Here is a 27,060-nt window from a genome sequence, read left to right on the forward strand (position 1 = left end):
GTGGCAACTTCATCGCATCTGCGAGCTTGCAGATGCGGAAACAATCTCGCACCTATGACCACTGCCTAGCCTAGCCAAAACCCCGCACTTGCGCCTTCATGGCCATATCTGCGGCTATGCGGCCAATTCCACGCAGCTGCGGTTGTACCAGAACTGAAGCCAACAGAAAATCCTCAAGTCTAAAACTCAATCCGATTTCAATCCGAATCACACCCGAGGCCCTAAGACCCCATCCAAACATACCATCATTTCCTAAAATATGATATGAACTTAGTCAAAGCCTCAAATCACATCAAACAACATCAAAAACACGAATTGCACCCCAATTAGCCTATTGAAACTAATGGATTTCCAACTTCTAAAACCAATGCCGAAACCTATCAAACGAATTCTGATTGACCTCAAATTTTTCACCTAAGTCATAAATGACACAAAGAACCTATTCCAACTTACGTAACCAAAATCTGAGCTTGTTATCAACAAATTCAACTCTCGGTCAAACATCTCAACCTTCCAAATCTTCAACTTTCTAACTTCTTCCGATTCAATCCAAAATGACCTACGGACCTCCAAATTAGTATCCGGACATACTCATAAGTCCAAAATAACCATACAAATCTATAGGAAAGATAAAAATGCCATTCTAGAGCCGTTTGCACATATGTCAACTTCCGGTCAATTCTTTAAACTTAGCTTCCAACATTGGGACTAAGTGTCTCCATTCATTTCGAAATATACCCCAGAACCAAACCAGACGCCCCGACAAGTCACATAATCACAAATGAACATGGAATAAGCAATAAATGGGGGAATGGGGATACAATACTCAAAACGACCGGCCTGGTCGTTACATTCTCTCCCTCTAAAACACGTTCACCCTCGAACGGGTATAGAATCATACCTGGAGTCTCAAATAGGTGTGGATATATGCTCTATATCTCCTGCTCGGTCTCCCAAGTAGCCTCATTAATTGGTTGGCCTTTCCATCAAACTTTCACTGAAGCTATTTTTTTTTATCTCAACTTTTGAACCAGCCGATCCAAAATGGCTACTGGTTTCACATCATAAGTCAAGTCCCTATCTAATCAAACCCTTATGGAATTCAGAACATGAGATGGATCAACATAATAATTCTGGAGTATGGAAACATGAAATACTAGGTGAACAACTGATAGACTAGGTGGAAATGCAAGCTTGTAGGCCAGCTCTCCAATCCTCTCAATCACCTCAAAATGGCCCATTTACCTTGGGCTCAACTTGCCCTTCTTCCCAAATCTCATGGCACCCTTCATGGGCGATACTCTGAGCAATACCTTCTCTCTTACCATATATGCAACATCACAAACCCTCCAATTGGCGTAACTCTTATGTCTAGACTATACCATACGAAGCCAATCTTGAATCAACTTGACCTTTTCCAAGGCATCCTGAACTAGATCCGTGCCCAACAACCTAGCCTCTTCAGGCTCAAACTACCCAACTGGAGATCGACACCGCCTCCCATATAAGGCCGGCCATCTGAATACTCGATTGGTAGCTATTGTTGTAGGCAAACTCTGCAAGTGGTAGAAACTGATCCCAAGAACCCCCGAAATTCATAACACAAGTGCGTAGCATATCCTCCAAAATCTGAATGGTACGCTTGGACTATCCCCGTCCGTCTGTCTGGGGGTGGAATGTTATACTCAACTAAACTCATGTGCCTAACTCTCGCTGCACTACTCTCCAAAACTGTGATGTAAACTGCATGTCCCGATCAGAAATAATGGACAATGACATACCGTGAAGGCGGATAATCTTGCGGATATAGATCTCAGCCAACCACTTCAAAGAATAGGTAGTTACAACCAGAATGAAATATGCGGACTTAGTGAACCGGTCCAAAATCACACAAATAACATCGAATTTCTTCAAATTTCGTGGGAGCCCAGCAACGAAGTCCATGGTAACATGCTCCCATTTCCACTTAGGAACCTCAAGTCTCTGAAGCAAACCACCCGGCCTCTAATGCTCATACTTCACCCGCTGACAGTTCAAGCACGGAGACACATACTCCACTATATCTTTCTTCATTCATCTCCACCAATAGTGCTGCCTCAAGTCCTAATACATTTTCACAAAACCGGATGAATGAAATACCTCAAACTTTGGGCCTTCTCACAGATTAACTCACGTAACACATCTATATTTGGCACACAAATGCTACCCTGCATCTGGAACACCCTAACATCTCCAATAGAAACCTCTTTGGCGTCACCTTGTTGTATCGTGTCCTTAAGGACAAGCAAAGTGTGTCATCATACTAACACTCTATGATGAAATCATATAAAGAAGAATGAGAAACCACGCAAGCTAGAACTCGTCTGGGCTCCGAATCATCTAACATCACGAACTGATTGGTCAAGGTCTGAACATCTGATGCAAGTGGTCTCTCACCAACAAGAATATATGCAAGGCTACCATACTCACTGCCTTTTTACTCAAGGCATCGGCCACCACATTGGCCTTCCCCGGATGAACCAACTTGTCACGACCCAGATTTCCCTCCGTAGGGATCGTGATGGCGCCTAACTATTAGGATGCTAGGCAAGCTAATAGATACAATTCTAATAAATTAAACATTAGCCATAATAGTGATTAATAGTAATTAAAACTAAGCCAATATAAAGTGCAGAATTTTTATAACAGTTAAACTCTATTACTCGACTACCCAAAAGATCTGGTGTCACAATCCACGAACTTCTAAGAATTTTCTACAAACACTGATTTAAAAGAAATACATCTGTTCTTGAAATAAAAAGAGACAAGAAATCTAAGATAGAAGGAAGGGGACTCCAGGGTCTGCGAACGCCGGAAGATCTACCTTGGGTCTCCTGTGGACTGAAGGCTGCCCCTCTTTACCCCGAAAGGATGAAAGAGTTTTCGGATAAAGATATGATGGTCAATTTTGACCGAGAAAAATGGTTTGGGAGGATTTAGGCCGCACCCTGGCTTCTGAGTTTCCTACATATTCCTGATTTTACAGGAATCAGGCCGTATATAGTTCAGGATCCATTGGCGGAGTATACCGATAAAGACATTTCAAGAACGGACGTAATATCTAGGACCGGGTGAGTGGACGGTTTACGGGAATGGTTAGGTTTGATATGGCTTGCAGGAAATGGAGCGGTATCGCTCCTACCGGGATGGCCGTTACTCGCCATCTTACCTACAAATAGAAGCAATACAAGTATATACTGTGCATAAATTTAAGCATGATTCAAATTCCCGTTGGACCATGAATGTTGTCTTTAGACGGTTTAGAATGATGTACTGGGCCATGAAGTATATGATAAAGGATTCGCAGGCCATGAAATGATGTTCTCGGGCTATGAGGATGGTGCCTCCAAACCATGACGCCTTTGAATAATGATGTGCAAAAGATTGAAAGAGATCATTAGGCCATGACATGGTGCTCTCGGGCTATGAAGATGGTGCCTCCGAACGATGATGCCTTTGGATAAGTTGGCGATATTTCAGCCCATGAAAGATGCAGTAGTATGATGCTGACAAGACAAAGCTTAGTCTTGAGAATTGAAGGGCAGAGCTCAGCCCGTAAGAGAAGCGAGATAAATAGTGCTTGGGATAGTGCTGAGTTTCGAAGAAAATGGGAGGTAGAGCTTAGCCTCAGAAGGCAGAATGATATCGTTATGCGAAGATGCGAATGTAGATGGAGGTAGAGCTTAACCTCAGAAGGCAGAATGGTAGCCTTATGCAAGTTGGAAGGTAGACTGGTAGCCTTATGTAATGCAGATACAGATGGAGACAACGCTTAACCTCGGAAGGCAGAATGGTAACCTTTTGCAAGTTGGAAGGCAGACTGGTACTCTTATGTAATACAGATGCAGATGGAGATAGCGTTAAGTCTCGGAAGGCAGAATAGTAGCCTTATGCAAATTGGAAGGCAGAATGGTAGCCTTATACAAGTTGGAAGGCAGAATGGTAGCCTTATGCAATGCAGGTGCAGATGGAGACATCGTTTAGTTTCAGAAGGAAGAATGGTAGCCTTATGAAATGCAGAATACAGATGGAGACAGCGTTTAGTCTCGAAAGGTAGAATGGTAGCCTTATGCAGATTGGAAGATGGAATAGTATCCTTATGCAAGAAATAAAATAACAAATGACAATAGAGTTTTCTTAGCTGATAGCAGATTGCGGCATCATGATTATTTGGAGCATTGTGACATACGAGACATCACTGGTGTGTGCTGATAGCAAATGTTGGCAAGTGCAACGGTTCTGAGAACCATATTCTTGAAGAATGTTTGTCCCATGGGCGTACAGTATGTTTAATGATTTCGCAATCCTAGTGCCTCTCCAACTACGGAATTTTGAGGGTCCCCCTTAAAATTCTACCCCAGTTTGATGGGTTGACGTTTTTGACTGCTGCTCGTGCGGTGATCGGCTGAAATTACTTCGGAATTCTGAGGGTCCTCCTTAAAATTCTGCCTCAGTTTCCAATTGCGGGGGGAAATAAATTTTTATTGAATTGTGACCGAACCCATAGGGCTACTTACGTATCCCCTCTTAAACGGTAATTAGGTCAGGCATAGTTCAATTTACATCATATAAGGAAAGCATAGAGATTACACATAGCAGCGTTTGACTGCATTTGAATTGATCGGCTTTGGCCAGACTTCTCCGTCCATTTCTGCAAGTATGAGGGCTCCTCTTGTCAAGACCCGGTGAACCATGTATGGACCCTGTCAGTTGGGAGAGAACTTCCCTTTGGCTTTATCTTGATGCAGAATTTTTTTTAACACCAGCTGCCCCGGTGTGAACTGTCTTGGCTTGACTCTTTTGTTGAAGGCTCTGGACATTCTATTCTGGTAGAGTTGACCATGGCAGATTGCATTCATTCTCTTTCCATCTATAAGGGCTAGTTGTTCATAACGGCCTTTTACCCACTCTGTGTCGTCGAGCTCAGTTTCTTATATGATTCTTAGGGAAGGAATTTCTACCTCAGCGGGGATGACAACCTCTCTACCGTAAACCAACATATAGGGGGTTGCCCCGGTTGATGTGTAGACTATGGTGCGATACCCCAATAGAGCAAATGATAACTTCTCGTGCCACTGCTTATGTTTCTCTATCATTTTCCTCAATATCTTCTTAATATTCTTGTTGGCGGCTTCTACTGCTCCGTTCATCTAAGGCCTGTAGGCTGTGGAATTCTTGTGTCTGATCTTGAAAGTTTTACACATAGCTTTCATCAAGTCGTTGTTGAGATTGGAGCCATTATCAGTAATGATTGACTCTGGGATTCCGAATCGACAAACAATGCGGTCGCAGACAAAGTCTGCCACGACATTCTTAGTCACTGCTCTGTAAGATGCTACTTTTACCCATTTGGTGAAATAGTCGATGACTACTAGGATAAACCTGTGTCTGTTGGAAGTAGTAGGCTCGATTGGTCCAATAACATCCATTCCCTAGGCGGCCAACGGCCACGATGAGCTTGTTGTGTTAAGCTCGCTTGGAGGTACCTTTATCATGTCTGCATGTATCTGACAGCGGTGGCATTTTTGAACATACTGGATGCAGTCTGTTTCCATAGTCATCTAGAAGGAACCAGCCCGGAGTATCTTCTTTGCTAAGACAAAACCGTTCATATGTGGATCGCGGGTCCCAGCATGAATTTCTTCTAGTAACCTGGATACTTCCTTTGCGTCGACACATCTCAATAATCCCAAATCGGGAGTCCTCCTATACAGGATTCCTCCACATTGAAAGAAGTTGTTGGACAATCTCCGAAGTGTGCATTTCTAAGTAGGATTTGCAAGCTCTGGGTACACTCTTTTTGCTAAATATTCCTTGATATCATGAAACCAAGGCTTTCCATCTGCTTCTTCTTTAACATGGGCATAGTAAGCTGGCTGATTTTGGACTTTCACTAGAATGGGATCAATGAAATTCTCGTCCGGATGCTGTATCATAGATGATAAGGTCGCCAATGCATCAACGAACTCATTCTGGATTCTGGGAACATGCTGGAATTCTGTCTTTGTGATCCTCTTTCTCAATTCTGGTATGTGATGCAGATACGGGAGTATCTTGGAGTTCTTGGTTGTCCATTCTTCTCGTACCTGATGTATAAGTAAGTTTGAATCTCCAATTACTACCAGCTCTTAAATGTTTATGTCAATGGCTATTTTGAGCCCCAAGATGCAGGCTTTATACTCGGCCACATTGTTGGTGCAGGGGAACCTGAGTTTGGCAGATACTGGATAATGCTGACCGGTTTTTGATATTAGGACTGCTCCTATGCCAACTCCTTTGAAGTTTGTTGCTCCATCGAAGAACATTCTCCGACCGTCATAGGATTCTGCAATGTCTTCTCCTATGAACGATACCTCCTTATCAGGAAAATACATTTTCAAGGGTTCGTATCCTCCATCCACGGGGTTTTAGCAAGGTGGTCTGCCAGTGCTTGTCCTTTGACTGCTTTCTGAGTTACGTAAACAATGTCGAACTTACTAAACAGGATTTGCCACTTGCCTAGCTTGCCGGTGGGCATGGGCTTCTGAAAGATGTACTTTAAGGGATCCATTCTCGATATGATAATGTAGTATAGGCGCAGAAGTAATGTCTCAGCTTCTGAGCTACCCAAGTCAAAGCACAACAGGTGCATTCCAATAGAGAATATCGGGTCTCGTATGGGGTGAACTTCTTACTGAGATAATAAATGGCTTGCTCCTTCCTCCCCGTTTCATCATGCTGCCCCAGAACACAGCCGAAAGATCCATCCAATACTGCAAGGTAGAGCAATAAGGGTCTACCTAGCTCGGGCGGGACTAAGACTGGTGGTGTTGGCAGGTACTCCTTGATTTTATCAAAGGCCTTTTGGCAATTGTCAGTCCATTTGGTAGCGGCATCCTTCTTTAACATCTTAAAGATTGGCTCACAGATAACTGTAGACTGTGCTATGAATCGGCTGATGTGGTTAAGCCTTCCCAAGAAACTCATCACATCCTTCTTGTTCTTTGGTGGTGGTAGTTCTTGAATGGCTTTGACTTTCGATGGATCCAGTTCTATTTCTTGGCGGCTCATAATAAACTAAGCAATTTCTCAGTAGGAACCCCAAATGCGCACTTTGCGGGGTTTAGTTTCAAGTTGTATCTTCGCAGTCTATTGAAGAATTTCCTCAAATCATCCATGTGGTCAGTGGCCTTTGGGATTTGATAATAACATCATCCACGTATACCTCTATCTCCATGTGTATCATATCATGGAAAATGGTAGTCATGGCCCCCATGCAGGTGGCCCTTGCATTCTTCAGGCCGAATGACATCATCTTATAAGAGTACACTCCCCACGGCGTAATGAAAGCCGTTTTCTCAGCATCTTCATCATCCATCCAGATCTGATGATAACCAGCGAAGCAATCTACGAATGATTATAGCTCATGCTTGGCGAAATTGTCAATCAGGATGTGTATATTTGGCAAAGGGAAATCATCTTTCGGACTGGCCAGGTTGAGAGCCCGGTAGTTGACGCAGACTCTGACCTTTCCATCCTTCTTTGGCACTAGCACAATGTTGGCTAACCATGTCGGGTATTCTACTACCTTGAGAACCTTAGCTTTGATCTACTTATTGACTTCTTCCTTGATTTTCAAACTCATGTCAGGCTTGAACTTTCTGAGCTTTTGTTTTATTGGTGGACACATTGGATCGGTTGGCAGTTTATGAGGCACAATGGACGTACTTAGACCAGTCATGTCATGATATGACCAGGCGAATATGTCCTCATATTCCTTTGGAAATTTCGTGTATTCTTTCTTCTCTGATGGAGATAGGTGAATGCTGATTCGTGTTTCCTTGATGTTTTGTATCTCCTAGGTTGACAATTTCGGTCTCGTCCAGTTTGGACTTAGGTATGTTTTTAAAGTTCTCAACTTCTTTGATAATCTCGTTAGGTATGTCATCCTCCTCTGAAGTAATGTCTGTTTGTTGCGTTGTCTTATTGCATGTCACAGTCATTGGTTCATCAAGACAAGTAATAGTAATGATGTATGGATAAAGTAAGGAGAGATAGCAATAAATATTAAATCATAAGAAAAATCAAACATGCTTTTGATAAATTGAATAATTGTTTTGAACATCGAAGATCTTATTGTGGGAATTGAAAATCCGAAAAGAAAATCATTTAGTAAAAACAATGAATAATGCTTGTTTTAGCCTTGCTACCCTGAGGCACGTCAGACTTTGGTTGTCCTGATGGTCCAATTCTTAAGATGTGCCCCTCTGCTCACAGCTTGTATGGAAGGGCCTTCCTCCCCCTCCTCCTCAAGAATAACACAACAGTCCATATCACTGTCTTCTAGGAACAGGTTCTTCACTGCTGCAAGTCCTTCTTCTTCATCTGACCCATAAATAGTGTCGGCCTGTCGGAAAGTCTGCTCTAGATGCGGTATTGGATGCTCTAGTGGGTAGTAAGGACCGCTCCATGGTGGCGACCAGTTATTGAACTCTTCCCAGGTGTATTCGTATCCTAAACCGAAGGTAGTGCCATGTTTCTTGAGTTTTATGAGTTTAAAGATTCCTGGAGGTTCTTGCCAAGCCCTTTGCCAGGTTTGTACCCACTCTAACTCAGTATACTCTCAATTTTGTTATCCCACCATTTGTCTTTATCCATAGCATTGACCCGCTCAATGTGGTGGTAAGTTTCTCCACCCAGCTTCTTTCTTCCCTTGATCGCCAGAATGGTCTGACAACTATATATAGGGTTGCTACCATCACCATAAATGATCACTTCCTGGTGATTCCATTCGAACTTTACTGCCTGATGCAGCATTGATTCTATGACTCCAGCAGCATGAATCCATGGTCGTCCAGCAGCAAGTTGTAAGACGCTGGTACATCTATCACCTGGAAATCGACCTCGAACTAGGTTGTCCCATCAATAAGCATAGAATAATCTCACCAATGGTGGAAAGAACCATCGAAGGCTTTCACATTGATTGCTCCATCTTTTATCTCATGCAGCCCTTTACCCAACTTCTTGAGTGTTACCAGCGGACAAATGTTAAGACTGGAACCTCCATCGATCAGGATTCTGGTGATGAAATAATCTTCGCATTGCTCGATGATGTGCAGTGCTTTGTTATGCCCCAGCCCTTCAAGTGGCAGCTCCTCCTCAAGAAAGATGATCTTATGGCTTTCCAGAACTTGTCCTACCATATTAGCCACTTACCTGCTAGTGATGTTACTTGGTATGTATGCTTCATTCAGCACCTTTAACAGAGCATTCTTGTGCATCTCAGAATTTTGCAGCAAAGAGAGAATGGATATTTGTGTTGGAGTCTGTTTAACTAGTCGATGACTGAATATTCCTAGGCCTGTATTTTGCTCTAAAGGTCATCCGAACCTGTCTCAATGAGGGGTGGCCGATTAGAGGCCTGCTTGCTTGACTCAGCTTCATGTTTAGGGGTATAGACTACCAGTTCTTGTCATACCCTGTGTTGCGACAATTTTTTCAATCCTGACCTTGTCCTTCCTTCTCACCTCGACTGTATAGTCCCAAGGCACGATATTTGTATAGAATGGTGTTATGGTTGACATCGCCACTGGGATCGGCACGGCTATCCTCTCTCCGAACGGAACATGTGCCTTGGGTGGCAAGACTGCAACCTCAAATGGTGCGGGTGCATTTGCCGGAGACACGAATTCAACCTTAATTGGTGTCTTCTTTGCGGATGGTTCTGCTTCAAACTCAAGTGGTATAAACATATTCACCCCAGCGTCCTTAGACGGTTGGATTTGGACTATGATCGGATTGAGAGTAATTGTTAGTTTCTTTGAGTCATCACCTTCTGTGATCAACCCGATTGATCCCTCGGGATCCCAGTTATCTTCTACTTCAATCATGTGGATACCTCCACCCTTATGGTCTGGCAGAGGGTTGTTGCAGATGTTTGGAGCGGGCTCCTTTTCAACAATGATCTTGTTATCAATCAAAGACTGTAACGTATCTTTCAAGGAGCATCATTCATCGATTGTGTGCCCTTTCATGTCGGAGTGGTATGCACAGGACTTGTTTGGGTTAACCCATTGAGAGGGATTCTTGGGGGTTGCAGCAGGGATGTAGGTGGCATAACCAGTAGATTTGAGCCTCTCATACAGCTAGTCGATGGTTTAGCGATGGTTGTATATTGTTTTGAAGGTCTGCGGTCAAAATTAGGTCGAGGTCTAGGGAAGTTTTGGCGTGTAGGGGGTGATTGATAGTGGGAGGGTTGAGCATTATAAGTTTGGTAGACATGAGCAGATTAGGAGTATCTGGGTAAAGTAGGTTTATATGTAGGAGGCGGAGATGACTGATAAGTTGGTGGAAGAGCTTGGTACGAGGGTGAGGGTGCCTGGTTATTTGGGGTTGGCTAATATATGAGTGGAGGTGTTGGGTAAGTTTGGTATTTGAGGGGAGACTTGGTCCTTCGTGCAACCATCACGGCCCCTACGTCCCTTTTCTTGGACACACCACCGAACTGTAAAGACTTATTTGTAGTTTGCAAAGCCTCAAAGTTTGTAACCATACCGCTGTTAATACCTTCTTCAATTCTTTAACCTAATTTGATAATGTCGGAAAACTTATGGTTCTCAATCATCATCAGCCACTCATAGTACTGCAGGTCCTGAGCCCGGACAAAGAACTTGTTCATTTGCTCCTCTTCTAAGGCAGGTCTGACCTTAGCAGCTTCGGACCTCCAGTGAGTAGCATACTCGCAAAACGTCTCCATGGGCTTCTTCTTCAAATTCTGGATATAGAACACGTCTGGTGCGTTCTCTGTATTAAACCTGAATTTGTCCATAAAGTCAGATGCTATGCCTACCCAGCTTGACCACTTCTTGGGATCTTGGCTGATGTACCAAGATAATGCATCTCCTTTTCGGACTTCTCATGAACAGCTTCATACGGATCATTTTATCCTTCCCTTCTCCGACCAACTTGTCACAATATGTCCTCAGATGGACCCTTGGATCACCCATACAATCAAATATTTCGAACTTATGAGGTTTGTACCCCTCGGGTAGTTCGACATCAAGCTATATGCAAAGATCCTCATAGTTCATCCCCTCGATTCATTTGCTTTCCTCAACGCTTTGAATATGGCTGGTCAATTTCTTAAGTTCCTCGGACAAGTTCCTGATAAGCAGATCCTTTTCATCAGACTCAGGTGTGCATGAGATGGGTCGGGTGGAGTGTGGAATGGTCTCCACGTAGATAAGAGTGTTATGGTAGCCTGGTGTTGGGTATGGAAATGGTCATTAGTGGAGTTTTGAGGTTCTGGGATGAGTAGTGGAGTGGTGTTTGGGGTATGACATGTGTTACATTGGTTCTTTGGTGGAGCAGTGCGATGGTGAGGAGCGGGATGATTCTATTGTTTTGGGATATTTTGAGGAGGTATAGGGTTTTGAGTGTTGGGGAAGTTGATATCTAGGGTGCTAAGGGAAAATGACAAGCTTGCCACATTCTCGTTTGGAACCCGAATACCCTGGCTATCAGTAGCCTCTACCCGTTTAGCTATGTTCTCCTTCCTGATGTTGTTTAATTCTTCCATTTTGCCTTTGTTCTTGCCTTTAATGAGACTAAGAGGAAGAGTGGGTGGAGGGACCTTGGATCTTGTGAAATAATATGATGATGCCAGAGTGCATGAACTAACCTTTGGGAAGGGGAATAATAAAAACAAAAAATAAAACAAAAGGTAATCAAGTTATTTAGAATTATAAAAAGTATTGCAATATTTAAACACATAGTGCGGGAATGTAAAGCGTGTCCTAAGTTGGGAACCTCGTTGCGCCCGAGGTAGGCCTAGCGACAAATTGATTTGGAGAACTTAGAATGCTAAATGCCTCATTTTATTGATAAAGATAGGCGAATCCCAAAATGACACTAAATAAGCAAGAAATAAAAGTCACTAATAGCCATTGGCCTTATTACATTCATAAAGCAAAAAAGTAAATTCCTATCTATTTGGTCCCAGAAGGACCTTCCTCAGGTTGAATGCTCTCGTTGATCAAATCCTCCAGCTCACGTAGGTTCACCAGTAAAAATGCCTTTGCTAGGTGTTCTCCTTCGTTTCCCTCAGCGTTCTGGCAGTTGGCGACTCTCTTCCTCACTTTTCCTTCCAATTCCAGCAGACTGTATTCTAGATATTCCAACTTTTTGCTAGCTTTTGCGGCCCTCTGTTTCCACTCATTGATTTGGTCATTTGATGGAAGACTCCTCCACCAATCTAGTAAGAGTGAGTGTGTGTTAACCATACCGAAGCTGGGGACCTCGTTCTTCATTTTCTGTAAAACAAAAGGGTTAAGACCATACCCCCACCGGACTCGACTATTTAACATCAACAATTAGCATGATGTATTTACTTCTCCAAATAAATGCACAGAATGTGATGATGTCCGTTTAGGTTTAAGGAAACCCAGTGGACTTTGGACAAGGCTATCTTAAAGGATCATTATGTGGACAACATAACTGACCCCTCTAGGTTTGACCATGATGCATGCACAATTCAAATAGAGTAAGGTTTCTATGGGGTTTTAGACTGGTACCCTTGAGCGGACAACTCAAGGGGAAAGGCACGGAACTGTCGACTGCACCGCTGATCAACTAGTTTTACCGCAAATATGCCTTTCCAAATTTAGGGGGTAATGATGTAGGAAGGGCGTAACCACTCATCAAGCATTGCTATAGTATTTGTTTGGCACGAGTAGAGTATGATGTTGAGTATGATTATGAAATAATTAAAAGCATGTTGATATGTATTTGCACGTTAAGAAAGCGATAAATACAGCAGTTTCATAATTTAAAACAGTTATAAAGGAAAGAAACAAGAAAGATATGTCAGTTTTGCTTTTGAAGAAGAAATTAAACTCTTAAAGAAAATAACCAAGTAATTTGCACATAGGGTACAAATTCACAAAAACAATCTATAATGGCAAAAGCCTAGATATCCTCAGCAGAGCCGCCATGCTATCACGCCCCCTTTTTCCCCTTCCACGAAAATCGGGTTCATGACATTTTGGTATTGGACAACTCATTCCTTTTGGGAAAAGGGGTTTGCATTTTTGAAGAGTCACACTCTAACGATTTTAAGGTACGTTAGGGCACCTATAAGCTTCATCTACAACTACCTTTTGGTAATCAGAGATAGGGTAAAGGCTTGAAATTATCCTAAGGGAAAGGTGTTAGGCACCCCTCAGGATCCACTAGTGTGGTTCCCGACCAGAATATTTTTGCAAATTTGTACAATTAGCAAATAAACAAGTATGACTCAAATAGTAGGGGATTTGAGTTTAAATACACAAGTGTTTGAAACCAATTAGGAAAAGGCAAAATTTTGAAAAAGAATTACAATCTAAAGCATGCTTATGAATGTAAAGGGGGTGTCCTAGGTTTGTTTGTAATATAGATCACATCAATGCAATACCCAGTATGACACTCCTCAAGGAGGGTCTACACGTGGTATTAGCGCACCGGTCATCATATCCATATCTACCCTTTCCCGCCCCGTGAAGGTAATTAAAGCGAAGGTTGGTCTCGACCCTTATTGCATGCTATTACTTGTCCCTTCCTATTAGTCTCGGAGGAACTTATATCCTACGGATGAAGGTTCTAGGCGGACCCTAAGGTTTAAAGGTAAAATACTAGGCGACATACAAGAACACATATGACTGCATTTAAAGGGGAAAACACAGAAAACAGACATAAGGCTCAGATATACCTCCACAAATAATGCACATAGACAGCATGACTCATACACAATTAAAGTCTGAAATCAAATCCTATGCATGGTATCTAAGTGATAACAGCAGAACCAGATTTATAACTTAGAAAAGAAGTCTGAATCAAGTTTCCCTACTGATTTTAATAGGTTGACAGTTAAACAAAGGCAATTCTGGTTTTATTTTAAGCAATTGCCTAAGGCTTGCCTAGGCGTAAAGTAGTATACAACAGTTATTCAGAATTATTAAAAGACAGTTGGAAATCATTTTACCCTAAGAGCATGCTATTCTAGTTAATACGAATGCAGAGATTATTGCCAGTCATTTCAAATGGGATAATCAAGTGTAAAGCTGTTTTTTACCTCTTTTATGACCAGTAGTTTACACTAAGTGTGAATGCAAGTACGAATAAGATCCTAAAACATGATATCTAAGATGCATGTATAAACTCATAATGCAGAATTCCTATAGCAGGATTTCTAAATGCACATGGAAAGATTATAGAAATTCCTAGAGCAGGATTTCTAAATGCACATGACAAGATTGTAGAATTTCCTATGAATAGGATTTCTAAATGCACGTGGCAGCGTGGAACATAATAGTAAAGTGCTAATTATTAGCAGATTCTAACACATGATTTTGTGAGGGTGCACATGCTAAAACGATAAACATGAGACATAAATGCATAATTTCTAATGCATGCATGAGCCCTAAGTAGGGTTTCTATTGCGCAATTAGGAACATAAACCTAATAACATGTTTTCTACCCTTAACAACTATAGCATACATATTTACCCCATCCCTTTTCACTAGCCAACCCGAATACTTGTTTACAACAAGTTATTACAGACCAACATTGAAATGAATTACATAATGAAAAATAAGAAGTTACACTATAGGAAGCCTGATTAGGACTTCTTCTCTGAGTTATGTAATCAATCATCTCAAGTTCCAAGATTGTTCATAGCTTTCCCTCATATCTAGGTGTGTCAGAGTTCCCTAAGGACCTCAAGGGATCCTGGTCAGTGCTCACACCTAGATTCCTTAGTCAAGATAGAGTAAGTGCAGTGTGGAAAGGCTAGCTTTCATGTGTCCAAGCTCAGAGGGAGCTCAAGGGTCCCAAGGCAAGGCTCACACAAAAGAGGCAGAACCTAGTATTCTAAGAGTATAGTGAAAGTGCAGAACACATGTTTGATAGGAGTTTGTTTAAAAACTGGACTGACAAGTCCATTTTGAAAGCAATCAATTATAGAGATGATTGAAAGTAGTTGTAGTAGTAAAAAAACTCAAACACCTTAAGATGGGATCACACACAAAATCAGTAGCCACACAGGGGGTCAAGGGATTTGGAGATACAGAGACATTTGACTGTAAACATATAACCCCAGCAAGGGTCTTAGAACTGGTTTAGACATGCTCAGTAATAGTTGATACTAACATAATCACAAACCAGTCAGAAAGAACATAAACACATGGAAGGGATAGGGATTTGGGATTCATAAAATGGTAAGTACACAGTAAGTGATTGACAAGGCATGTTTTGAAAAACACATAAAGGAATGCAATAATCTAAAGGGAAGGGGAGACATAATAGCATGCTAGTAATGTAACTCAACTACAAGTTTCACAACAGAACCACAAGTAGAAGTAGACTAGAAATGAGAGAAACTGAAACAATAAGAAAAGCATGTTGTTGAGGCTTTAAATTGAACTAGGACATACCAGTGGAGATAGAGGTAAACAAATGAAAGAACCAAGGCTTATAGATGATTATCCTTGGCTTGCAGCTGGCCAATAATAGTAGAATGGCACATAATTTTAAAGTAAGAGAGGGGGTTTTGAAAGCCAAGTTCGTGTCTTGTTAATGAAAGACTTATGGTATTTATAATTTTGAAAATAAGTAGAAAATAAGGTAACAAGTAAAGGTTTAACACAATTATGGAAGTAATCATAATTAGAATCCAATAATACAAGTACTTCCCTTTAATCAAGGAATTACATCTCAAACAGATACTAACAGGGATAATTAAGGAAAGAAAATCAGTTTGAGAAGGATTAATTTTTACCATATAAGGGGTAGTAAAAGTATATAGCATGTGATTGAGTCTAAGTACAGAATACACTGATTCGGGAAAAGGATTCAGTAGAATGAAGCATCACAGCAAATAAGGGAATGGAATCAATCAACACGAGTAAAATTTTAGGGGTTTATAAGAAAACCTTGCAATCAAACCATAAATTAAGGAAATCAGGATCAATCAAGAGGGAGTCATGATTCTGCACTTTAACATATAAATAGAGAAGAATGAATAGGCGTATCAGACATGCAAGGTCAGTCATATTGACGAAAAGAAGCAAACTAGATGAACACAAACATACAGAAGTGACATGAGTAAGCTAAGGACTACTCGAAGCATGGTAATCAACAAAGTCAAGTAGTCATGGCTAACATATAGAACCAGAGTGAAAAAACAAACTATCAGGTAAAGAAGATCAGGCCAACACACAGAAATAAGTAAAGGGAGTCTTTGAAACTCACAGTAACAAGTGAAGAAATCTTTAAGAAATTAGGGTTTTAACAGAGTTGAGTTAAAAAACGGTAAGAACTCAGAATCAGTTAAGATAAACAAAGGAAAGGATCTAACCATAAAGAACTCAACCGAAACAGGTATACATACAAATCAAATAAACCAAGATAGTTCCAGAATCCCGGATAGAACCAAAACAAATAGGGTTTTCATCGTGACAAATCAGTTAGAAGAAAACATAAATAAACCATTTAAACATATTAAAATCATATGACAATACTGAAAATCAGAGGAGAAGTCTTTAAAAGAGGTTAAGAAACCCTAATCTTGAAGACGAAGAGTCACTTTGAAAAAATCGGAAAACCTTTGAGAAAAACACCAAAAGGTTCATAATATATACAGATCTAAGAAAGATCTAAAAGAAAATCGGAAAATCTTTAAAGTTAGGGTTTCGGAGAACCCAGAAAAAGTGAGAAAACTTTGAAAAGTTGCTGGTTTAACTGAAAAAGTCACAGATCTTATTCGAACGACCATGGATGGCCGGAAAATAGCATGGGAAACCATGGGAGGTGAGTGAACCACCTCTGGTTCACTTGAAGCCTCAAAACGATGACACATGTTCAAGAGGGAGCCATAAGGCTAGTAGGTGGTGAGACCACCATGGATTCAGGCAAGAAGATGGCCGTAGAAGGTAGATGAGGTTCATCGGAGATGAGGGGAATGGAGAAGGTTCTAGAGAGAACTAGAGATAGAGAGAAAGAGATGAGAGCTGGTTGAGTGAAGAATGAGAGGGTTTGAGGGGGTCGTTTGGGTTTAATTTAGGAAGGGGGGATGGGAACCGTTGATCTGAATGATCAACGGTCAAGATTGAATGGGGTAGGTAGGTTGGGTATGGCTTCGGTTTGGGCTTGGGTCTGGTGGGTTTTTAATTGGGTTGGGGGTCTGGTTGATTTAGGCTAGATTTGAAAGCCAATTTTGGCTATAAGTTAAATAGTTATTTTTCTCCATTTAATTTATAGAAAATAGTAGATAGTTTCTAAAAATAATTTAAAAATGCCAAAATGATTTACAATACATAATTAGAAATTTAAAAATATAGGATCCATTTTTATGCATATAAAACCTAATTAAACCTTAAAAGGGCTAATATTGCAATTATATGCAATTTAGCTTTAAAAATACTAAATATAATTATACAAATATGTAAAAATTACCTTAGCAATATTTTGGCATAAATAGAGAAATTCAATAAATGAATTATCAAAACAATAATTTTGGAAATAATTATTGGGGATTTTATGGATAAAAAGGGAGAAAATAAATCAATTTAAAACCTTTAAAATTATGGAAAAAATAATAAAACCCTTGGACATGCTTATATATGAATATATGCTATTTTGAAGGTATTTTGCATATTTAAAATATATAGGAAAAAATTGGGTATCAACAGGGCCAAGAGGAAGAAGGTAACTGATAAGGACATGAAGATTCCGCTCCGAAGTGTGTCCGATCGAGGTTCTTATATAGGACGAGGCAAGGACCCTCTACTGTAGACTTCCTCCAAGTGTCAGTTTTTTGTTGGTGAGTTCTATATCTTATTGTAATATTACCAAGTCAGGGTTCTAAATGTGTTAGGTTGTTTTATGAGGGCGTAGGGAGCCCCGTCCCGACTTGTATATATATTGTGGTTATGCCTACTTAGAGGTTTTGCAGACATTATCCTGTATATAGTTTTGAGTATGACATGTCTACAGCCTAGTCGACCCCTATGTATATAAACTTTTTTGTAAATTAGTCATGCAAGTTATGTTTTAATATTGTTACCTATATATATGGATGTGGCACGAAATTGCCCGTGATAGATTTGATAATAAACAAGTATAAGATACGTGGTGTTCGGTTGGGTTGAACTTGATATCATAATAGGTATGGATTGGTTGGCCTTTTGTTATGCTAACATCAAGTATAGATCAAAGGTGGTTTGATTTCGGTTCCTATGAGAGTCTGCTTTAGAATGGAAAGGTGATACGACATCGCCAAGAAGTAAATTTATCTCCTAATCTCAAGTCAAGAAAGATGATCAGAAAGGACCATAATTATAACTGAGTTCGGGTTTGGGATGTGGAAGTAGAGTTACCAACCATTCAGTCCTTCCCTGTGGCTGAGGAGTTCCCCGATGTTTCCCCCGATGAACTTTAGGATCTTCCACCTGTTGATACCCAATTTTTCCTATATATTTTTATATGTAAAATACCTTTTAAAACAACACATATATTCAGATATAAGCATATCTCAAGGTCCTATTATTTTTCTCAATTTTTTTTAAAGATTTTTAAATTAATTTTATTGCCCTATTTTATCAAGAAAAACCAATAAGTGTTCCAAAATTGGCATTTTGGTAACTCATTTATTGGATTCTCTTGTTTATAAAATATTGCTAAGGTAATTTTCACACATTTTTTACAAATTTATTTAGTATTTTAAATCTAAATTTTATATAATTGCAATATTAGTCTATTTTAGATTTAATTGCGTTTATAATTACAAAATTGATTCCAGTGATTTTAATTTAATATTTACATATTATTAATTGATTTAGTACTTTTAATTTGTTTCCAGAAATTATTTTACTCTTTAAAATAAATAAGGGAAAAAGTGGCTATTTAAATATTAGCCCCAACTATTTTGATTATAGCCTTAAATCAGCCCCAATTGAACCCAATTCCCAATCTCAATTCCCCAACCCAATTTTAATTTAAACCCGCCCCTGACCCCAATTAGATCCTACCCGATCCAGACCCCTCTCATCCTGGCCGTTGATCTTTGAGATCAACGACCCTTGTTCACTCTTACCTTTTTTAACCCAAACGACCACCCTAACCTTCTCATTTCTCACCTAACAGCCGCATCTGAATCCTCCACTCTCTCAAACACTCTCAAACCTTCTCAAACCCTAGCCGCCTCATACAATCTCCGCCCTGAAAGCCACTGGAATCTATGGCTTCCAAGGCTATAAGAGTCCTACACCGGCCTCCTATGACTCCCACATGCTTGATTTATGAAGATTCAAGGCCTGACCTTGAAGGATTGTACCCAGACCTCTGTCGATTCGAGGTTCCACGGCCATCTTCGGCCTTATTCCGGCGTACCATGGTTGTTCAAGCCTGATTTTGACCTCTCCGACTTGGATCGGTGACTCTTCAAAGCCTTTCTCACTACTGAGGTTCCTCTGAAACCCTAACCCTTCGAGGTTTTCTCCGATTCTTTTAGATCTGTTGTGTATCTATGCTTTCCCTAAGTTTTCAAATGATTTCTCTGGCTTTTCTTTCAAAATTACTTTCAGAACCATTTCTTTTCCGATCTAGGGTTTTTTGGAAAAATGTTTAAGTATTTCTCTGACTTTCTTTCTTTTTTCTTTTGTGTGCATCTGCCTATAATATTTTCTTATATTTTTTTTCTTCTACCACGTTCTTGTATGCTTATTCTACTATGTTTTCTATTCTTGTATGCATCTCCTACTGTGTTTTCCTATACTATGTTCTCGTATGCTTTTCTGTTGTGTTCTGGTACTTTCTTCTACCATGTTCTGATATGTTTCTCCTACTATATTTTTCTACTGTGTTCTTAAGTGTTTTACTATTTTCCTTCTACTAAGTTCTGTTTAAGTTTTTCTAAAAACTTCTCAGCATGTTTCTGCTACTGATCTTATCAGTCTTTTCCATTACGTTTCGTGTTAGCTTCTTCTACTCTATTTTCTTTGAATTCTTCCGCTATGCTTGCATGTTACTTTTCTATCATGTTTCTCACGAGTTTCAGTTGCTGAGAGGAACATGGTAGAGGTTTCAGTTCTTTCTAAGACCTCTGAACCTAATTTGAATCTCTGAAATGAGTTTCAAAACATTTGTTATTCATATGATTCCTGCTCTTGCTAAGCTCTTCTGCACTGGATCTTCTACTGATTTTACAATGACACCATAGTTTTTTTCATGCGTAACATGTTCGTATGTTCCTTATATACGATGAATTTCCCTCTAAAATGGTTTTCAAATTTGCAATTAGTTCAAACTTCCTTCTGAATATGGCTTGATTGATTTCTTTCCATTGTTTTCTGATTTTCTCTATGACTCGGCCTAAGTTAAAACTCTTCTTCATCTTTTCTGACTCGGTTCATTTATGCAAACTCTCAGACCCTTTTGATTTACTGCTTGTTAATTGATTTGCTTGCCTTATTTGCACAAACCGTGTATTTCAAAACCTTGTCCTTAATTAACCTTTATGTACTTGCCCCTAATTGTATGCTTTGCACAAAGTATTTATTCAATTTCTTTCCTTAAATGGTTTTTACCCGTTTTGAATCTGAATCCTTTAATTAAAGGGAGTCTTGTGTAATTGATTGACAATCAGTTCCTCAACTATTTTCTTACCTTATTTCTGCTTGATTTTACACTATAAAAGGCATGACCCTCTTCACAAACAACAACACTTTCACAATCCTTCTAAACTTTTACTTACACATAATAGTATTCTCTCTTCTTGTCTGTACTGTGGCTTTTACAAGACTACTGCATTTTCTCTATTTGTTTCTTTGAAACTGGTATGTCCTAACTGCATTTTCTCTATTCTCTCATCACAATGTGTTCATTTACAGCTTTTATATCCATGTCTACTTTACTGTTTCTGTAAAGTTCAATATTTAAGTTAGTATGCTCATACCTTTATGCCTGTTTCTGTTGCGAATCCTTGCTCCCTATCCCTATTACCTCTATGTGTTTGAGAGTTGTAACTTAAGGCATGACAATGTGAGTTGTCGTCCATGAATAAAGTTTGAACCAATAGGGTCTAAACCTCTAAGCAAACAGGCTAGAGGGTGTGCGAGCATCTCCCATTGCTGGGTGTGCCCATCAGCCTGCTTTTCTTTTGCTCTTGCAAATTCCCCCATTCCCATACACCCTTATGTGTACTGATTTTAAGTTATTCCCCTTTTTCCCTTTCCCCTTTCAGAATTCTACTTTCGCACTTGCACTCCCTCTTAGTTCCTAAGTTCTGCCCCCTCTTGTGATCCTTGCCTTGGGACCTTGAGTTCCCTCTGAACTAGGACACCTGAGGGTTGGCCCTTCCACACTGCACTATGGCTTAATCTGGTGATACATTTGGGTGTAAGCACTGCCCGAAGTTCTTATGAAACTCTTAGGGAACTTTGACAAACCCCAAATGGGAGAAAGGCTTTGAAATATGATCCCTTGGAGTCGGTTTACTTCATACTTCAGATAGGAAGTCTGAATCAGGCTCTCCTTGGTTGTATTTTTAATTTCTGATGTATTTTTCTTTACTTTATTTTCTGGGTTGTAATAACTTTGTAATAAAACTCTCGGGGATGGCTAGTGAAAAGGGAGAGGTAACTATGTATGCAAAAAGGGGTAGATAACCTGCCTATATGAGTTTCTGAATTTCTGCACTTCCATATAGACACCATGTCTATAGGAGTTTCTGAATTTCTGCACTTCCATATAGATACCATGTCTATATGAATCTCTGATTTCTACACTTCCATATAGATACCATGTCTATAAGATTTCTGCATTCTCATATTAGATAACCTGCCTATAGGAATTTCTGCACTCTCATGTAGATACCATGTCTATAATTATTCGAAATCTGAATTCTGCATATGCATGTAGAAAATATGCCTATAGGATTTTCTGAATCTTGCATATCTACTTCTCATTAGGCAAACATGTTTATAGGTCTTAATAACCAACTGCAATTAGATATCATGTTCATATAATACACAGTACCCAGACATCATGTTTATAGGATTTTTGCATTTCATTATGTCTATAAAGGTGTTCTAAAGTGGACAAATGCATAAAAAACATGTCTATAGGAGCTTTAATCTGAATCGTCTCACTCATTTATAAGCCTAAAATCAACAATAATAATGCATTACCAGTTGTAGAATTGGCGATCTTTTGCTAAAAACTCGCCTTTCTTTCTTCAGTATGTAATCAATGCACTTCATTGTTTTTAAAATCGGTAGGCGTTATGCCTATAGGTCTTCGTCCAACACTTAGGCAAGTCGTAGGATAACTTATAAACTGAATCAGATTTTATATGCTACAACCAGCAGGCAGGCCTGATTCGGGCTTCTTATCTGAACTATGTAATAAATCAGTCTGCCTCGACCCTTTAAGTTTTAATCAGACCCTAAATAGTATGTGTAAGTCATGCTAACTACTTGCTTTCTCTGTTTAAAGGAGGTTTGTTTGAGCCTTTTCATTTGTTTATATGTTTCCCCATACTTTCCATATATGTTTTGTTTGTCGCCTTAGTATTTTTACCTTTTGAAACCACAAGTAAGCCCAATATCCCTCCCCTTTAGGATTAGTAGTCCCAAATGCCCCGGGACTGATAGGATTGGGGCGGGTAATAGCATGCAATAAGTAAACCAGACCATTCTGCGCTTTAATACCTTAACAGGTGGGAAGGGTAGATATAGATATGATGACCACGCGGTAACATCACGTGTAGCCCCTCACTGAGGAGTGATTACCGGATGTTGTGTGGGGTGATCCATATTATTTACAAACCTAGGACCCTTTTTCCTTTATTTATTTATTCCGTTGTTTATTCTCAAATTTCAAACTATTTTCTTAAAAAAAATCAGCTTTTCTTTTAGTTCTTTTAACTTCACCTATTTTGTAACCATTAAGTGAAAATCCCCTCTTGTTTGAAGTTCTTATTTGCCTACGTGTTATTTGTACCTAAAGTCACAACAATGGTTTGGCCAGGAACTATACTAGTGGATCCTGAGGGGTGCCTAAAACCTTCCCCTTGGGATAATTTCAAGCCCTTACCCAATCTCTGGTTGCTCAAATCAAACCCTTCTTAGTGTCCTAATGCACTTAAATTATTAGGTGGCGACTCTTCAATTCAAACCCAATTCCCGAAAGGGGATGAGTTGTCCTCCCATTTGTCATAAACCTGATTTCGCGAGAAAAAGGGGGCGCGACAGCATGGCGACTCTTCTTTATGCGCCATTATTTATTTATTTCTTTTAAGCATTCAATTTCCTTTTGGATTGTAAAACTGACTTGTCTTTTTGTCTCTTTCCATTATTACTTTCCTTTACTGCTTTCCTTTACTATCGCTTTAAGTTATGAAAAACTATTGTATTTACTGCATTCATAACGTGTAAATACGTGACAATCTGCTTTAATTATTGCATAATCATGCTCAACATCATATTCCACTCGTGCCAAACAAAATGCCATAACAACGCTTATAATGAGTGGTTGCGCTCTTCTGATATTATCACCCTTTAAATCCGGCAAAGGCATATTTGCAGTAAAACCAGTCGATCAACGGTGTAGTCGACGGTTCCTTGCCTTTCCCTCTTGAGTTGTCCGCTCAAGGGTACCAGTCTAAAACCCTCATAGAAACCTTACTCTGTTTAATTGTGCATGCATCATGGCCAAACCTAGCCGAGTCAGTTGTGTTGTCCGCATAATAACTCTTTAAGATAGCCTTGTCCAAAGTCCATCGGGTTTGCCTGAACCCAAAAGGACATCACCATGTTCTGTGCATTTATTTGGAGAACTAAATGCTTTATGCTAATTGTTAGTATTAAATAGTCGAGTCTGGTGGGGGGTAAGGGCCTAACCCTTTTTGTCTTGCAGAAACATGAGGCACGAGGTCCCCAGTTTCGGTATGATTAGCACACCCCCACTCTTGCTAGACTGGTGGAGGAGTCTTCCATCAAATGACCAAATCAACGAGTCGAAAGAGAGGGCTGCCAAAGCTAGCGAAAAGTTGGAATATCTAGAGTACAGTCTGCTGGAATTGGAAGGGAAAGTGAGGAAGAGAGTCACCGACTGCCAGAACACTGAAGGAAACGAAGGAGAACACATGGCAAAGACATTTCTACTGGTGAACCTACGCGAGCTGGAGGATTTGATTATCGAGAGCATTCAACCTGAGGAAGGTCCTGCTGGGACCAAATAGATAGGAATTTGTTTTTCGCCTTATGAATGTAATAAGGTCAATGGCCACTAGTGACATTTTATTTCCTGTTATTTAGCGTCTTTTTGGTATTCGTCTACTTTTATCAATAAAATGAGGCATTTAGCATTCTAAGTTCTCCAAATCAACTTATCGCTAGGCCTACCTCGGGCACAAAGAGGTTCCTCAAATTAGGACATGATTTACATTCTTGCACTATGTGTTTAAATATCGCAACATTTTTTCTTATAATTCGCACTGACTTGTTACCTTTTTTATTTTTACTTTTGTTTTATTTATTCCCTTCCCCAAGGGTTAGTTCGTGCACTCTGGCATAGTCATCATATTCCACAAGATCAAAGGGCCCTCCACCCACTCCTTCTCCTAGTCCTATCAGAAGCAGGAACAAAGGAAAGATGGAAGATTTGAACAACACCAGAAAGGAAAACTCAACTGAACGGGTAGAGGTCACTCATGGTGCTCAGGTCTCCAAACAAAGTGCGTCCCAACTAGAGCAGAAACCGTTGAAATTTCAGGAGGAACTTGATCAGGTTCGGAATCTGGCAAACTTGTCATTTTCCCTCACCACTCCAAATATCAATTTTCCAAACGCTCAGAACCCAACGCCTCCACAAAACATCCCAAAACCACAAAACCACCCCGCTCCTCACCACCACTACAATACTTGTCACACATTCAATAATACTCCATTGCTCATCCCTGAACCTTCGAATTCCACAAATGACCATTTCTACGCCCACCATAACACCCCCATCTATGTGGAGACCATACCACACTCCACCCAACCCATTTCAAGCACACCCGAGTCTGATGATAAAGACTCACTCATCAGGAACCTGGCTACGGAACTCAAGAAATTGACTAGTCGAATTCAGGGCGTCGAAGGAAGTAAGGGAATTGAAGGGTTGAACTACGAAGATCTTTGCATACAACCGGATGTCGAACTGCCCGAGGGGTACAAACCTCCTAAGTTCGAGATGTTTGATGGTAGAGGGGATCCGAGAGTCCACTTGAGAACATATTGCGACAAGCTGGTCGGAGTAGGGAAGGACGAAAGAATTCGCATGAAGCTTTTCATGAGGAGTCTGAAAGGAGATGCTCTGTCTTGGTACATTAGCCAAGACCCGAAGAAATGGTCGAACTGGGTAAGTATGGCGTCTGACTTTATGGATAGGTTCAGGTTTAACACAGAAAATGCGCCAGATGTGTTCTACATCCAGAATTTAAAGAAGAAGCCCACGGAAACATTCCGCGAGTACACTACTCGTTGGAGATCAGAAGCTGCTAAAGTTAGACCGGCTTTAGAAGAAGAACAAATGAACAAGTTTTTTGTCCGGGCTCAAGACCTGCAGTACTATGAAAGGCTGATGTTGATTGAGAGCCAAAAATTTTCCGACATCATCCAGCTAGGGGAAAGGATCGAGGAAGGCATCAAAAGTGGTATAGTTACAAACTTTGAAGCTTTGCAAGCTACCAATAAGGCTTTATAGTCTGGTGGTAAGTCCAAGAAAAGGGATATAGGTGCTGTAATGGTTGCACAAAGAGCCAAATCCCCTATCAAATACCAAGCCTATCTGATACCTCCACTCACATATCATTATACCCCGAATTACCAAGCACCCTCACCCTCTTACCAAATTCCACCACCTACTTACCAATCACCCCCACCTCCTACATATCAACCTACTTCACCCAGATATTCCCAACCCGAACATGTCTACCAAGCCTACAATGCTCAGCCATCCCACTATCAATCACCTCCCACACGTCAGAACTTTCCTAGACCTCAACCAAATTTTGACCGCAGACCCCCCCAAACAGTATACCGCCATTGTTGAGCCAATTGACCAGCTGTACGAAAGGCTCAAAGCTGCTGGTTATGTTACCCTTCTCAATGGGTCAATCCAAATAAATCCTGTGCATACCATTGCAGCATGAAAGGGCATACCATTGATGAATGTTGCTCTCTGAAAGACAAGATCCAGACTTTGATTGATAATGCGATCATTGTGGCAAAGGATCCTACTCCGAATGTCCGCAACAACCCTCTGCCGGACCATAAGGGTGGAGGTGTTCACATGATTGAAATAGAGGATGATTAGGATCCCAAAGGATCGATCGGTTTAATCACAGAAGGTGACGAACCAAAAAAGCCAATAGCCACCCTTAATCTGATTATAGTCCAGACTCAGTCGTCTGGGGATGTCGAGGTAAACATGTCTGTACCACTTGGGTTTGAAGCACCATCCCCTGCAAAGACGCCAACACCAATTGAGGTCGAGTTTGAGTCTCCAGCAAACGCACCCGCACCATTTGAAGTTGCGGTTCTACCCTCCAAAATACATGCTTCGTTCGGAGTAAAGGTGCCCATTCCAGTAGCAATGTTGACCATAACACCGTTCCATACAAATGCCATACCTTGGGATTACACAGTCGAGACAAGAAGGAAAGGGAAAGCCAAGTTTGGGGAAACAGTTGCGGCATAGGGAATGACAAGAACCGGCAGGGTTTATACTCCGGAGCATTTAGGTGAGTCGAGTAAGCAGGCCTCTGGTCGGCCGACCATCACTGAAACCGGGCCCGATGATCTCTGGAGAAAGATACAAGCCAAGGAATACTCAGTCATTGATCAGCTGAACAAAACACCGGCACAGATTTCTATCTTCGCCTTGCTGCAAAGTTCTGATGCACATAAGAATACCTTGTTGAAGGTGCTAAGTGAGGCATATGTACCAATCAACATCGCCGGA

The 27,060-nt window shown here is 40.5% G+C and overlaps 1 long non-coding RNA gene across 1 annotated transcript in view; it reads right to left on the reverse strand.

Annotated features, from left to right (window-relative positions):
- Window positions 1-11,880: 11,880 nt before the first annotated feature.
- LOC138886431 (uncharacterized) overlaps window positions 11,881-27,060 on the reverse strand; it is a 37,809-nt gene continuing 22,629 nt past the window's right edge. Inside the window, exon 4 of the long non-coding RNA XR_011405163.1 lies at window positions 11,881-12,329. This is a non-coding gene — a long non-coding RNA (uncharacterized lncRNA). The remainder of the gene's footprint in view (window positions 12,330-27,060) is intronic.

The sequence above is a fragment of the Nicotiana sylvestris genome, chromosome 2, assembly GCF_000393655.2.
Source record: "Nicotiana sylvestris chromosome 2, ASM39365v2, whole genome shotgun sequence".
In the NCBI taxonomy this organism is placed as follows: domain Eukaryota; kingdom Viridiplantae; phylum Streptophyta; class Magnoliopsida; order Solanales; family Solanaceae; genus Nicotiana; species Nicotiana sylvestris.